This window comes from Oxyura jamaicensis, chromosome 2, assembly GCF_011077185.1.
Source record: "Oxyura jamaicensis isolate SHBP4307 breed ruddy duck chromosome 2, BPBGC_Ojam_1.0, whole genome shotgun sequence".
NCBI classification, from domain to species: domain Eukaryota; kingdom Metazoa; phylum Chordata; class Aves; order Anseriformes; family Anatidae; genus Oxyura; species Oxyura jamaicensis.
In genome coordinates, this window is record NC_048894.1 from 154,725,428 (window position 1) to 154,738,456 (window position 13,029).

Here is a 13,029-nt window from a genome sequence, read left to right on the forward strand (position 1 = left end):
TCAGAACTTAACTAATTGGATGGCTTTGATATTTGGAGGAGTAGAAGGGGTTAAAGGATTCTGAAGTGAACTTTTAATCTAGCTAACATGCATTTAACGGTAACAACAATGCAGCAAGTACTAAAAATTTTTATCAGTGATACAAAAAAAAACGATAGCAGCACCCAAATCCTGAATTAGAAAGAGTGTTTTCCTGAAAGAAAAAAGCACGTGGGGGAGAACCTAGTGAGAAGCATTTATTTCCCCGGGGCATGTGCATCACAGGACAGCCAAGCCATTTTTTAGCTGCAGTAATAAATGCATGCAGATACAGTTCAAAATACACATGTAAGACTGTCCAGAAAGAATTTTGTTTGTTTTTTCTTAAAGGAAATGCTCAAGCTGAAAGAACTCCTCGGAGCTGAGTAATCTACAGAGGTTTTTGGCTATTTTGCTGGTTGTTTTTTTTGCTCTTTTGCCTTTTGAACGAACGCGTGCTACAGGGGCAAAGACAGTATTGAGCAGAGAGAAATCAATTTTGAAGAACTGTTTCTGAACCTTTATTCACCTTAGCTACTTAAGCTACTTCACACACAAAGGCCACCGAAAGATTTCCACAAGATAAACTAACACACAACAAAAATACTAAAAAGAGACTGCAAAGGAGCTTGCTTTTTTAAAAAAATAAGAAAACAGCACACAAATCCCACCTGAAGTATTAGTCTATGCTGTAATAAATTGAAAAAATGAGAAAAATCTAGGCACTTGCAATTTCTACATGAACAGGCACGAGAATTTCAGTGTCTGGACACACGCAACAGAAGGCAAAGCAGGATGTGTTGCCTCTTCCTCACCCCATTCACACGTGCTGGCTGAGAACGCTTTGCAGAACTCAGGTCTGAATTTTAACCTTTCCCCACGGAGCTGTTGTGCCTACGTTAAAAATTAAGCAAGAAGCTGCCACGAGGGAATAGGGAACGTGGCCGGGCTGGTGTAAACCCAGCAGTGTACTGACCACATGCAGTGGTGCAAAATGTGCCTGGTGCAACTCACATTTTTCTCCTTCTGATGAAGGACTTCCCCAGGAAAGGTGTCTCACCTGGTACGAGGAAGGCAGAGGGGAGATGTTCCTTCCCCTTCACAGATTCTCGCCCTTACCCATCAAAAAGTTGAAGCAAAACCCCCACTCACCTTCTCCTAGCACCTGTTTTTCCCCAGCAAGAACGTAACAGGAACCAGCTACCTCCAAACACCAACTTTTAAAGTCAGCACAGAATCTGTCGAGGCAGCCAGCTGTCCCCTCATCTCCTCCAGACTGAAGTGTCAAAAGACAGCTTTCCCCAGCCTCAAGTCTGCTCAGAGTATTTTTAGGGAATTAGTCATGATTTGGGACAAGTTGTGGGAACACCAACGACGAACACAATGGGAATGACATCACGAGTTTTTACATCCTTGACGAAAAGGGAAATTCCTCACGAGACTGTTTCGCAGATGAAGAAGCCCGTCCAAGTATTGATTTGCTTTAGGAAAGACTTTCTCTGATATGGCAAAAGCTACTTTTAACTTCCAGGGCTGATAGTAATGACCTTTCTCCGCTCTGGGAAATTACGTCAACGGTATCTGTAAAGCATTTGTTAAAATAATTGTGTGTAAAGCTTGGGAGGTACTCACAACCAACCTCAAAAATGCACCAAACGCAAATACTAAAAAAAAGTCTTATTTTAATAGCTTAGGCATCAATAAATGCAGACACGAGCGTAACAGACTCTCCACACGGGTTATCCCATTGATTTTCTACTGTCACCGCTGCTTACTGGTCTGCTTCGTACACTGCTTCTTCACTTTAGGAAGCAGGAGGTGATGAGATCTCTTCTGTGCTCAACTCAGCTGCCACCAGTTGTAAGACTTTTAAGAAGCGACCCTTGGTCTCGTTCTGGCTGGGATAAACACTCCTCAAGTGGTCAATACGAAACTTAAAAGCGGTTTGGGTTAACTGAAATGCACTATTTCAACTTTAAAAGAAAATCCATGCTTTTTAACAAAACCGTTTCCTTAAAACAAAAGCACAGCAAATGTATCTGCTGTGAAGGGACAGAACTTTCCATGGATTTGGGACTTTCCTCTGCCTTTCTTCCCAAGGGAAGGCTTTCAGTAAACTGACAACATTAAGTTTAACACCCTTCTTTTGGGTGGAAAACTGTTCCTTTTTATACTTCTTCCAACTGGCTCAAAATCTTCCATTTGCTCCGCTTTTGATTACTTTTTAAAATGTTTTTACCTCCTTTCCTGCTTTAAAAGCACCCACAATTCAACCTGCTTTTTTGATTAAAAGAGAGAGCACCTTACTCGGGGATCTAAACCTCCAGATGCACTGCCTGAAACTTTGGGTTTCGTCTGCCAGTCTCCCTCCAGCTCGACCTCTTGACCAAACACACTGCTAAAAACAAACTAATTGGTAACATCCAAGAAAAAAAATATCTTAAAAACATCTTTTAGGTGTGGAACTCAACCCTTATGCTTCCTTGAACCTTCCAACGACCCATCAGCCCAAGCCTGACAAGACTAACGATGCACCACTACCGACCAGCATTACTGACTTACCTCTCCTTCTTCCTCTGATCCGTGACAGCAGAGCAAATTTTGGCATGGTGCAACATTTTCATCCTTATACATGAAGCATTTATAGCCTTACAACAATCAGAACTGGTTTCTGATGATGCTGTTTGGCAGGACTGTAAGCTACAGGACAGCTTCACAAACAATCATGCCAGATGGAAAAGATTTCAAGTGCTATGCCAGCGCGGGGAAAGAGCAGTAACACCAATTTCTGGACACAAGTAATACTTTCTTTATTAGAGATGAGTCTTTTTATTAGATATGAGTCTTAGTTATCATAGTTTTGTGGTATTATTCTTGCTGGTTATATGGTACATACGGGTTTTTAGATGCTCTCCTGGACCTTGTGCAAACAGCTGTACACACACAGCTCCTCCACGCCTGGAGCAGTAAGGGCAGCGGACCTGCCTGGAGCACCAAAAGAATTTGTTTTTCAGGGTAATTGGTGTACAAGGTACAAGCACTAACTCGATCTTAGTGCTGCTCGTGGCTCAGGCAGCAGAAGAATCCAGTCCTTAACGAGGATTTGGAGTGGACTCGTTGGACTCAAAGCGTGTCAGCACAGGATGTGGGGCTCTGGCCACTCAGCCCCTCCACCAGCAGCCCTGCACAGACACGTAGCCAGCTTGTCAGAGCCATTAACTGGGGGATAAAGGGCAAACTTGAGTAAGAACTCACATCCCAGCATATTAAAGCTGCCACAAACCACAGGAGCCCATACCTGTTACCAGCTCTTATCCCTAAAAGCCATCACACATCAGCCATGCAGATTAACAGCTTCAGGAGGAAGGTATCAAAGCCCACGTGCTTTACGTGCATTTATTTTCCTAACTTTCTGCAGTCCTCACCCTCTGCTCTCTGCCCTTTTCCCTGCTGGAGTACGACCGATGCTCCTGTTCCCCCTTCCAGCTACACTGCAATTCCTTTTGCAAGAGACTTTGAAAGACTTCAGAGGAAGAACCTCAATGCAATCCCCATTTATCTTCAAAAAAAAAAAAAAAAAAAAAAGATAAATACGTTACAAAACTCCAAAGTTTGTTTCCTAGGAAGGGAAGCTCTTGCGCTCAATACTCTTCTCAGATTATGAAGCAGTTGAAAGGTTTTGTTTGCCTTTAAGGGAAGAAAAAGCTGATTCAGTTGTAAAATGAAGCCAGTGATATACACTCCTGTCCTACAAATTGCCTCTCTCCTTTCACTGAAAGCAGAGCAAGGCACAAACCCAGCTGCTGGAAGCCCCGAACAGCACGAGACGAGCAGCACTGCCGCTACACAAAGGAACTCACCCCCCTTCGGAAGCTGAATAAGTGGAGGCTTTGTGGCCCGTGCCACAACTAAACTTTCATTTGAATCCTCATTAAAAATTCGTCTTCTGTGCTGTACACCACCTCCTTCGAACGGCGTCTGATCTCCTTAATAAATCAAGAGCATTTCTTTATTTCATGGAGGTAAAGAACTTCAGGGAACAAGGAAACGATAGCCAGCAAAGTGAAGCACATTTCTCATATAAATACAGACACAAACCCTAGGCAGGGGATGGGAGAGAGGCACATTGGGTGTTATATCCCTCTCCTTTCCACTCCCCTCTTTGACTAAGTTTTATAGGAGCAATGGCTGCGTTGCTTCCTTCCACAACCTGAGAAATACGAGTAATAAACTCAGTCACACAGCCACCAAGAAACGAGTCAGAATATTCCCACAGTAGAAACAAATGCCAGGTACCCCCCACACCGTTTCCCTTAACACCAATCCTTAATCTGTGCCACAAAAATACAAATATAAGGAACACTATTCGCTTCTGGACACTTTTTTCCTGAATATTGACTAATTAATATACCCAAAACACTTTGTGTACACGTGCGTTATGGAATATACTGCAGCACTGCTTGTCCTCCTCCTTGGAGGTGATATTCCCCCACCCCAAAACCACACAGCTTACAAATGCAACGATAAACAAGACGTCCAAGTAAATCAGAAATTAATATTAGATTGCCCTGATAATGAAGATTCAGCATGACTGGGTGCTTTTATAAGCCGATTAAACAGAACTTGATACAAATGATGAGGAAAAGGCTTCCCCTTGCCTCCACGTCACCTTTTTATTGTTGAAATCCCTGCCAGATCTCCAGATCATGCATCACACAAGGGAACACGCTTAGCTCTGCTCCTTAGTTTGAAGGCTCTCTGAAAGCTCGGGTGTAGCACTAGAACAGTAATTCATGCAGTTTCCACTTCTAAATGTTAATGTGGGGTTTAAAAAGCTATTAGATCAATGACTTTACTCTTTATTTTCACGAGGAACACCTCAAACGCGGGACATGCCATCACTGCTGTAGCAAATACAGAGAGGCACGCAGACCACGTTGCAGTTTGTCTCCATGCACATTTTCACTGAAGATCCCTTAATTCCGTTTCCCAATCTCAGCAGTTACTTGCTCCTTCCTTGACAAAATGCCGGGAAATATTTTGACTGGCTTTAAAACGGATTCACGTAAGTTACAATTAAGAGGAAGCCTACTGGTGCAACTTCAAAATGCAAGCTATCGCATTAAAGAGTGAAACAGAGATAAAAAAAAAAAAGAAAGTGTTCAGTTTCCAGACTATTCTGAAATAAAAAGATCCAGTTTGTTAGTATGCAATAAAATTTACTCATTAAATGAAGGCCAGTAGCAAAAAGAATGAGAGAAATTGTCCAAGAGCACTCTACTGTTTGCTCCTGAGGTTTAGCAGCCTGGTGCTTGCACTTTCCTGGAATGTGTGAAGGTCCAACAGAACCAAGCTGATTGTTGCAGGGTCAGCGACCAGTTTGCAGTTTTTCCAGCCATATCCAGGTGACATGTGCATTTACAGAAAAGCATGACGACTTCATTTACGCAAAGGATCTTCTCTCCTTCTGAGCTCTGAGAACAGCACTGCGCTAAGAAAACACAAGCTGGTTTGCCTGCAACACATCTACCCCAAAGCTGGAACGGAGCAGGAGAACACTTGCTAAGGAGCTCAGAGAAAGCTACGAGTTGCTGGGGTTACCGTCAGCACATCGACCACCGGTAGAAACCTGGAGGTAATACACCCCATGTTCATTATCTATTACTGTTGCTAAAATCAGGGCTGGGTGGGACGTGAGCGTGTCTCGTCAATCTGCCGCTCCTGAGGTAGGGGTAAACAGCATCTCCTTCCTGACAGGTGCCCAGTTTGTTCTTAGAGACTGTCAGTGACAAGAGTCCGCTCCCTAATCTATCCCAATGCTAACGCACGTGAATACCCTTAGAATACAAGGAGAGAAAGCATCGACACCTTATTTTGTTCCATTTTTATACATCTTACACGACAGCTATCTGACCAGCTACTGAAGGCATCCAAAAGGGAGGAAAACCCTTTCTTGCTGCGCAGTACCCAAAACAAACACAGCATTCTCCTTCAATCCCACCAATGCTGGATTCAGCTGAAAGATTATTCCAAGTGTTCAGCCCTTGAGACATCACAGGAAAGCACGTCTGTCTTTGCCACACTACAAGAAAAGGTGATAAACTGAGAACCAACTAACACATCCAAGCTCACTCAGCTTTTGCAGAACTCAGAAAGCATGCTTTAAGTGGACACTTGAACAGAACGCACTCAGAGGAGGAGGAGAGGCACAAAAACAAGTACAGAAAGCAGCCAGCTTCCCGATTTTTATAAACTAAAATGAAAACGAAAAGATGGGTCATCAATCAACTGGGATCTAAAAGCCTCCTGGATATGGTGCTTAAGCCTGAAGTAGAAAGTGAGAACTGATAAAAATCAGAGTTACTTGTCCATTAACAACGTTCCTCTAACGGTGCTGTTACCAGAAGGGTAAGAACAGGAACTATGACTTGTAATATTTGCAAAAAACCTTACTGAGAGCAACAGAAACTTACATGTCACCATAGCAGTGTCCTTATTTTGAACAGGAACAAACATCAGCATAGAAATTCAATCAGTTTAGCCAACAGCAGAAGAAAAAAAAAATAAGCCAGAGAAGAGGCAGAGAAAAAAATCTCACCTCCTGCCTTGCAGTACTGTGGTTATATCAGCGCTTGCTATCTCCCTCCAGCAGTGGTTAGCAAAACCAGCGCTATCAGGAGCCTTAGCAAGCACTGGCAAGAACACAAGAACACCTTGATCACGTTCTGGAACTAGCCAAGGGAGGGCACGAGGAAAGGGAGATAAGGGCTAAAGCAAAACGCAACAAGTACCGAGTTTAAATCTCTACAAAGAGTACGTTGAAGCAGCTCTGGAGGTACCTGTTGCGTATGTTTCTTTTGTACGCCACCGCCTAATCGTCAGGTCAACTGCGAAGAAATATCCCTGCCTCCAGCAGCTACTGCTACAACAGAGCATCAGTGAAGAAGAACTGCAAACAGGATGGAGGAGACTGCTAAGACCTGAAATAAAAGAGGGCATAAAAGGACCACAAGAGCATTCAGCCCCAAGCAGAAGGAATTTCTGCCTGAAGAAAAGCGTCTTGGAAACAGCAGAAATAAAAACCTTGGAGACAGCTTGGTTAGCTGAACAGGAATAAAAAGGAACCGTGCTCCTTTAAAACACTAACTTCATTTCTCTCCTTTATGTACTAACTTTTACTAGAGAAAAAACAGGCGATACAAATTCCAGTGCTCTAAACCAGAGCACAAAGGACAAAGAAGGAAACCACGGACACGCACCTCTGTAAAAACACGAGAATGACAGTAGGCTGTATGCTTTCACTCCACGTTTCTCAGAATTTAAGAAGTTGTCTGAAGTCAGTAAGAGGAAATTCTCTTTTAAAGAGAACATCAGACATGGGGATTTATGAGAAGTCTGTTACTGTACCTTCGGTACTTCACTAATCTTGTCTTGAACCTGTTTATTGAGGCATCTCCAGGAAATAAAACGTGAAGTGTAGATGAACCTTACTGGCTGGTGTATGTCCCGTGGCTTCCATCAGTAAACTCTCTGCAGCATTAAGAAAGAGTCAGGAAGGAAGCTCGGTCCCTGGTTAAAGAGATGCATTCAAATCCACAAAATATATCATTGAGCTCATTTTGAGCTTTTGCTACATGAGACTTCTGCTACTCCCCTGCCATCAAATTATTCACTATTCGAGCAGCAAGACGACAGGAAAGAGCAGGAGCTCCTCCTTCCTACACTCAAAAAGGAAAAAAGAAAACAAAACAAACAAAAATCCCATCTGCTGGTTGAAATCCTTCCCAGGAACTTTAACGGGACTAAAAGAGAAGTGATCTCTGCCTTCCAAAGGCACTGAATAGCCTGACGTGGTCTGCCCCTGCTCCCCTCCCCCAAAACAAATTAAAACAAAAGCAGGAATTGCACGTTTTCATGCGAGGGTAAACAATAAAAAAAATAAAAAATAACAGGATGGCAGCAGGAAGCAGGAGCAGTTACCAGTCGGCAGAGCCCTCCAACCTCTTCCTCACTGTCCCCAGCAGCTCTGGCTCTACCACACCAACTGCTACAACCCGTGATGGAAACGAGACAGGCAGCACTTCAAGGATGCTCCTGTACACATTAATGCCTCTAAATCTGCTGCTCGATCAACTTACCAAGAGGGAGAGCAGGGCAAAGAACGTGCAGGCTCCCGGTGCTGTCTCCTGGACAACCGATGCACACCTTTTGCTCATGCACTTCTGATTAAAAGGAAGGAAATTAGCCCAGGGTTGTAAAATGAGCTGAATTACAGTTCCAAAGGGGGGAAAAGGGTCGAGATTAATCTTCAGGATAAAGCTCTAAACTGACCTGTATCCTACATGCCCTTCCGGTGCTGAGCACAATAAAAGACACCCAGGTAACCTAATGCAGAGTTAGAGGGGGAAAAAGAAGTCTTGAAGTCATAGGGTACAAAGGAAATCCGATACAGGAGAGGTTTTTTTAGTCAGTTCAGCTGTGGGCTGCCGCAGATCTGAGGAAGACTTAGATGTACCCACGATTAACGCTGATGCAAGAGAATGATATGCTCTAACAAAGCCTTCTGCTTTTATTTACCTCTTCCATTTTGATTTTTACTCAACAAATACCGCTAACAAACCAGATTTCAGAGACCATTCTCCCATTTCTTCCTCGTGCACCTCCAAATTTCACGCACTGTCATATGGGTGAGTGTCAGTGGTTCTCATCCCACCTATGCTCAGACATAATTTCTTCCACATACGTGGTTGCCAGCGTCATCTCCCTCCATCCACCAAATCAAAATCACTTCCTATTCACAAAGACCTACTCAAAAGCCACGCTGGAAGCAAGACATAGAGCATCAGGACCCCTAATGCTGAGCAACCAGCAAACCACCTTAGGAAGCTCTCATGGTAGAAATACCACAAACTTACAAAGGAAAGGGAGAGGAAAAATGGAAATTTAAGCCTGCAGTACAAACTTGAGGTTTTTAAGATGCTCAGTTCCTAAATAAACACTTTCTTCAGCAGTTCATCTGATTAGCCCACTGCCTGAAGAGGGAAAACGTGACAGCCAGGAGCTTTTAGAAAGCTCTGTTTGCTCAGATCCACAGCAGTTCTTCCTCTACTTTAAAAGCCAGCTATCCATTACCACGCTCTCAGCTGAATTTCTCATTCTTTCACCTTCCTGTCTTTGTAACAGACACAAGAAATCAGCGTCTGAGTACTGTGGTACAACACACCGGCCATCAGAGGTTCCTGAATGTCAGCCATACACAGATCAAGAGACTCACCTGAAATAGCTAGCAATTTACCAGCTCCAATCTCCCATTTATATGTGTTTAGCTCTGCTTTTTTCAGACAATTTTAATGCAAAATGACTATCGCGCACAAGTTACCACGCAGGGAGACAAGAATCACTGAAGTTCGAGTGCTAAATAAATATATTTAAAACTCTAGAGCGTTCTTACATCATTTCTACTGTCACTCCATCCAAGAGATGGAAGAATTTGTTGCAGTTACTAAATCCCAGCCTCTAATTAAAACCTTTTCGAGAAATTCAGTCAACGTGTCTGTGTTTTCAAGTTACCCAGCAGTGGTGCTCAAAACGTTAGAGCTACACTAGCATGGGATGAGAGGGAAAAGAGATTTAGGCTGGGAACCTCATGTGATGGAGGCAGGTATCAGTCACACACTCACACGTTCATTGAAAGCTGTCCGAAATGAGAAATCCTAAGCTCACCAGTAAGAAGAAATAAAACCCCCAGATTTCACTGCGAGCATTCCAGAGTGGCAGTTGTAGCATAAAAGAAAAAGTATGAATTCACAGTATGCTTTTTAAATACCTTGCACTGATTTAATGGAATTTATCCAGAACACAGTAACTTGGAGGCATTGTAAACAACGACCTGCATCATGTTTAAAGCTACAGATGTTCTAATTAGGACAAGAAATTATGCAAAATTAAAAACAGACAACATTTGAATGTACACATTTCACAGGAAAATGACAATCTAGTTGCAGTTACCAGTATTCTGCAAAACCTTACTTTTTTTAAACACCACTGGAGGTAATCGCCGAAAACCCGTAGGTGAATGCATGCACAGGGATTCAGGAACAGGCAGGCACCCAGTGTGCTTTAAAACTCCACTTTGCGAGCACAGAAAGCTCTTTGTCATAGTGAAAAAGACTCTTCCATAAATCCCGGGGCAGAGGAAGAATGGGAAGAGGCTGTTGTCATCGTGAGTGTTGTAGCATACTACAGGCAGCGCTGCTATGCGCGGAGGGGGGTGAAAATACATCTTGTTATGCAAATAGCACGGAATAACTTCTTGTTTTGCAGAGACGCTCAGTTGCTGGAGTTACCCTCTTCATAAAAAAATACATTTATAGATCCAAACCAGAAAATAATCTGCTAAACCATCAAGCCCACCTGGCTCACTGCTTCGTTTCCGAGAACTCCTTTTCTCTTCGTGCCTATCACCCCCCCCCCCCACCACCCGCACATCTGAGAGCTTGGTGGAATTCGCAAAACCAAGGTTTCCCCCTTTCGAGCGTTAGTCATAGTGTGGTAAACCATTCCGTTTAAAAAGCCCTTTCAACAACAAGCAACTGCTTTGAAGCGAGGTTGCATCACGACGCTCAGTATCTAGAATCTAAACCAGTTCTTTTGAAGCTATTTCAGCCAATTCCACAGCCGAGACCGAGAGTGCTCTTCCAATATTCATTTCTGGATGAAGTACTCCAGTGCCAACACTACCAGTTGATTGCTCCATCACCTCCACACGTGTAACACTTTTAATAATATCTGAAACTGAAGAGGTTAGAGCTTCTGACAAATAAGCACGATGCCATCTTCCTTTCACGTGTATGCTTTAACCTTCCCCAAAAGATAAGAGGTCAACCAACGCAAGCATCAATCTGAGCTCAACATCAGTCTATAAAAAACAGATTTCAAATCTACAAGGCTGGTTAGTTTCTGGACCATTCTCCTCTTTTTCAATAGCCAGAAGAGTTTACGTTTTCCAGCAGCTAAACAAGTGCATCTTCCCTCTTTTTTGTGTGTCTTTGTAATACCCCAGATTTTACCTCCACTGAGTTTACTACGTGAGATCCGATCTCAAGTATACACATACAAATTCTTTACAAACTCTCCGCTATAAACCCTGCTTTAAGAGCTCCACAGGCTGTTAGCCCTCATCCCGCAAATCCCACGGGGTGGACGAAGGTGTCCCCAATCAGAGATGTGGTGGGGTAACAGACCGATTTTGGAGGTAACAAAGAAGGAGATGGGTGGGGAAAGGAAGTGGTGGAATTTTGGACACGGACAACACCAATAAGATAACACGCTGTTCTCAACGACTACGTAACCGGATTTGCTGGCCCCCATCCAGCTGTGCTCTTGACCTTACCCAGGTTTAATAAAATCAGAGATGCTAACGGCAGATTAGCTGCGAGGAATGCGGGACTTTTCCACTTAGCGAATAAAAAGTTTTTAACAACCAGACACTAAAATAATCTGTATTTTAAAAGGGCATTGCAACACCACTTTCAAGCTACCACATTAAATCCCACTTTTCCCATTTACTTCAATAGGAATCCCCAAGCGTTTCTCCTTTCAATAGAACTTTTTGTTGGGTGCCTGTGCCACAGCACCGCTATTATCCTCATCAAACGGCCAAGAATGGAGCTGCAGGCTGATGCTGCACCAGCCTGGCCGCGGTGCTGGGGCCTGCAGGACACGCTCGGCTTTCAGAGCACTTCAACGAGACCGAGGGCAAGTCGGCTAACACAGAAGCAACACAGTGAACTGCAGCCTTCCAGCCAGAAATAGAAGAAAGAGGGGGTGGGAAGAATCAAATAGACAACCCCCCGCTCCGAAACAGCATCATTTGAGTAAGGGAAGTTTGGGAGGAGAATGGATGAGAACGGGCATTGTGCAGCGTGAGTCCCAAAAGGAGACCCAGGAATGGAGCAGAGACGATCGGTTACAGCTGCAGAAGTCGATACTCAGCACAGTGCAGAATCAGGTTTACAAAAGGGAAAATAAAAGGAAGAAATTCAATTTCTCCAAGCACCACAAAGGCTCCGACGCAACTCGTGTGGCAGACCCAAAGGCTCCCCGTTCCCTGCCCCAAATCCTACCCCTGCCTGCAGGACCAGGGGGCTGCCACTGCTTATCCCTGTACCCAACCCCGCTCTCCAGCGGGCGCAGGCACGGAACAAAAAGCACCAAACCCAAAAGACAAAAAGCAGGGAAGAAAGAAACCTCCACCGCTTCCCCTACGCTCCCACCCCATTCATGAGAGGCGACCAGGGCTCCCCCAGCACGGCTTGTGGGGAGGAAGGGGGGAGCCGGGCGGCCAAGGGGCCACCACCTCCTCCTCCTCCTCGTCCTCCTCCCTTTCCTTTTTTCCCTTTCTTTTCCTTCCCTTCCCCTTTGTTTACTTTAGGGACCGGCCCGCTCCGCCCGGCCCCGCGTCCCGCAGCATCCGCTGGGACCGGCCCCGGGGGACGGAGGGAAGGAAGGGGGCAAGGAGAAGGAGCGGGGGACGAGGAGAAGAAGCAGGGGACGAGGAGAAGGAGGGAAGGAGAAGGAAGGGAGGGCGATGCAGCAGCTCACCTCACCCCCTTTCCCCTTCCCTTCCACGCCGCGTCCCCCCCGCGCCGCCCAGGGGGGCAGGGAAGCGGCTTCGCCCGCAGCCCCCCACTATGGGCTCCGGAGGGGGGAGGATCTGGGGATGTGTGGGTCCCCCTGAGGGTCTGGGGGTACCCCAAGGGGTGTGGGGGTGCCCCACAGATGGGTAAGGGTACCCCACGGGTGGATATGGGTGCCCCAGGGGGGTCTCCTGTTCCCCCCCCCCCCCCCAAGGCAGCCTCCCCTCCCTCTGCTCTCCCCCTCAGTCCCGCTGCCGCCCCCCGCGCGGAAAGAAGGGGTGGAAAAGGGGGGTTTATCTTCTCCTTCCTCCCCCTCCCTCCTCTTCCTCGCCCCCCACTCCCCCCCCAGGATCCCCCCAGTCCCCGTTATGTA

At 45.3% G+C, this 13,029-nt stretch overlaps 1 protein-coding gene across 2 annotated transcripts in view; it reads right to left on the reverse strand.

Annotated features, from left to right (window-relative positions):
* Window positions 1–13,029, reverse strand: part of PTK2 (protein tyrosine kinase 2) — a 197,262-nt gene that overhangs the window by 183,859 nt on the left and 374 nt on the right. The gene's annotated exons all lie outside the window — the stretch shown is intronic.